The 3,377-nt window shown below is 36.9% G+C and overlaps 1 protein-coding gene across 1 annotated transcript in view; it reads right to left on the bottom strand.

Moving 5' to 3' along the window:
- LOC142341591 (uncharacterized) overlaps positions 1-1,362 on the bottom strand; it is a 499,295-nt gene extending 497,933 nt beyond the window's left edge. The window contains exon 1 of the mRNA XM_075392645.1: positions 1,149-1,362. The gene's annotated coding sequence lies outside the window, so the exon portion shown is untranslated. The remainder of the gene's footprint in view (positions 1-1,148) is intronic.
- Between the last annotated feature and the right edge of the window lie 2,015 nt (positions 1,363-3,377).

Below are 3,377 nucleotides of genomic sequence, written 5' to 3'. Positions count from 1 at the left end.
CCTGCATAAACGCTTTACTTTTGTGCCTGAAAAAATTATAAAACCTTTCAGTTGAAACGAGAGAAGACAACTCATACTTTATTGATAGAATTGATTACTCGACTTCATTACAAACACTAAAAATTAACGGCTCTATAAGCAGAACGTGTTATCCAAGTAATTTTTATCAACACATTTGAAAATGTTAAAGCAGTGCTTCAGATCCACTTTGAAGAAAGAAAACTGTGGCTTTCCTCAAAGATAAATTATAGGTACTTATTTTCCTTCGTCTATGTAAATGATCTGCCTTCTGTAACTATGCAATGCTCTTTGACACTCTTCAACGACGAAACAGTTCTCTTTGTTAATTAAAAGAAGAAACACATAGCTCAGACAATGAGAAAATGTCTAGAAGCAGTCAAAAGTTGGTGCAAGGTAGAGCAATACGCTAGCAGAAAACACAAGTAATATATCGAACTTTGTAATATTAAACACAAGTAATGTATCAAAACAATCTGACTCCATAAACAAAAAAATGTCACTGTTCTTTGCCGACAAATTTTTAAGATGTACTGACACCTTAAATAATCTTGAAGTGATCTTTGGCGGAAAACTGACTGTCAAATTTTGCATAGACTCTACTGCAACAGCCTAAATTATTTTTGTTCAATCTTTTTATTAGCTGAAAAATCTATGGTTATGACTGAAAATAAAAGACATTAACAGATGCGGTACCTAATGTTGGGCACAGTTAACAAATTCTTATCAATTTATCAAATTTCTCGAGTTATTTTTTACTACCCAAAAAAACTTATTATGTCCAATTCTCACCAAAAGGTTCAATATTGGTCCATAAACACATATTATTGATTGAAACATGTATTGAAATTGAATACATTGGCAGTTTTTTTAGTTCTCTTTTGTACTATTCAAAAATTTTAAAACGCTTTATCTCTGCATAAAATGACTGTGATTGAAGAAAAAATTGCAGACACGAGGGCCGTTAGCACTACTTGCAAAATATCTTAGGCCCATCACAAATGATTTTTTTAATTTCCATTCAGAAAACATGGCTGGTTTTCTTGTGACCGCATGTGATGCCGATTACCCGCACAAATTACCCCTGCCCCTCCCATAATATGTAAGTAAATACGGGTCCATGCACTTACCTGGAAGCCATTTGTAAATGATGTTGATGATAAGAAAAGAGAACTTAATAAACCGCATTAAGAGCAAGTTGGTAAATGGAGCAGAAGATGTTGATCGTTTACGGGAAATTAAGTTTGCAATTTACATAAAGTACACCACAAAAACACCCCAGGCACAAACTAAGACTAAGGTGTGCATCGTTTGGTACCGGCATTTTTCGGTCGAGCAGGGGAGAGGGGGCGGGGCACGGTCGGAGAGTTGCGAGATTGTATGTGAACAAGCCAAGCGGGAGGGTGGAAGCTATCTACTGACGTGGACATTAAAAGAAGGGAGTATAAATTAGGATGAAAGGAAGAAACAAATAGAGCGCAGCCCGTAGTATGTCCAAATGCGATTTTAAGTAGGTATTATAGCCTTCAAAAGACATCACCGCCGATTCAACTCAACTCCAATGATTCCCCGTACCCGCCGCTTCAACCCCACGCTTCAACTACTACGCCCGATTCAACCCCAACCCCCCCCCCCCCCTGTTCAGTAAGTGGGGGCTAGTCATGTTATACACAGTGGCAAGGGTACAAGGGTATGCAGGATAGCAGTTAAGCAGACACTAGAGCAGACTAGTGTATACTGCTTAAGTGTATTCTAAGACCACCAGTTTAGATAGCTATTTACCTGGGGAGGGTGCGGGTTCACGATTAGCCGAAAGCTTCGAAAGCCGAAATTGCCCTGCCAACCATGTATCCACCTATATCAAACGCCTCCTCAATTTTTGCCGTATTTCCTTGAGAAGACGGAGTTCAGTTTTGCTTTAAAAAATACTTTTTATAATCAATAACATTTTATAGTATCGACCAGCGCTAACCAATAGAATTCACTTTTTAAAGTATAAAATAACAGATGTTATTAACGGCATACATGTTTCGTGATAACTTTGGGGATGAGGACTTCAGAATATCAACTAAATTGGAGGAATTCAGAAAATCGCCAAATAAATTTATTCACTTGAACAGGTAAATTAAGCAACTGTTAACATGGCCTATCTAGTTTTCAATTCAGTCATAAGTTAACGATTAAAGATTCACAAACTTTAAAAAGGCAAATGAGCATACAGCCTTCGTTATAAACGTCTCGCATTTTGAGCAGAAATTAATTTATCGAGACCCAATTTTCAAATACAAAAGCTATGCGAATACTTCAAAAACAAATCTAGCTACTAAAGATAAATTCCCGCAAGAACTTTGAATCGAATTAAATCAAACACCCCCCAAAAATAAAGCTGAATAAGAATGAAAAAATAAGAATGAATAGGACTTATTTGATACAAAGTGAGCTTTGTCTCATTTCAAAAGGACAGTCGGCTAAGAGGGCAGTGGATTGCACCCTACACCGACGTCGGCAACAGACAACAAAAAACAGTAGCTTCGAGTGCTAGATAAATTCGGTCATCCACAAAAATACATTAAGTTGATTTGAAATGAAATCACAAAGATGGCCAAATCAAAAGCAAAATAAGCAGAGCCCAACTTAAAAGTATATTATTGCCCAAGTCAGCCTTACTTTTCAGCCCTTAAGTTACCTGCCCCCTACCCCCTACCCCCCCCCCCCCCCCACCGTCATTACAAGAAATACTCTTCATTTTAAAAGCGCCCATAAAGACGCTCCTTTCTCTCCCCTATTTTTGCTCTTTCTCCCTCTTAGCGAACCGGTATTTGAACAAATTGCGATAAGTTTGCTTAATTTGGCTTATTTGACCTGCGATCTATTTAGTTATGCATAAAAAAGCTCATTTTCTAACAGATGGAATTTAAAGAAGATAAAAAACTGGGAAGAATATTTGGTTCATCATACCTATTTTCAGCCATCTCTATACCTCTTGAAATAGCATATCAGTGCTGTGCTCTCATTAAAAACAAATAAAACTCAACAACGCGATTGAAATACACAATTTCCACATCAAAGCATTTCAACTGGATTGATTCTTACGAGAGCTTTTACCGTGCTCGTATACGATGCAAAATTAATTCAGAATATTATATTTCGATGCTTTGAAGATTGCTAAGAACTAAACAAAAATCAAAGAAAATTAATTTAGCATTTTTTATTTCTAGTGAAAAAATTTTTCACTGAATTTGAAGCACTATAAAGGTCTATTGGCGTCAATGGTTTGCGTTGCTGTAGTAAGAGCCACGGGAATGTTAGTAGTTATGGCCAAACACGTGTTAAGTATGCGCGAAATTGAAACCGTCAGA

The sequence above is a fragment of the Convolutriloba macropyga genome, chromosome 6 (assembly GCF_964194025.1).
Source record: "Convolutriloba macropyga chromosome 6, txConMacr16.3, whole genome shotgun sequence".
In the NCBI taxonomy this organism is placed as follows: Eukaryota; Metazoa; Xenacoelomorpha; order Acoela; family Convolutidae; genus Convolutriloba; species Convolutriloba macropyga.
The sequence above is the reverse complement of the archived record's forward strand: the minus strand, read 5'-3'. Positions and strand labels throughout refer to the sequence as shown.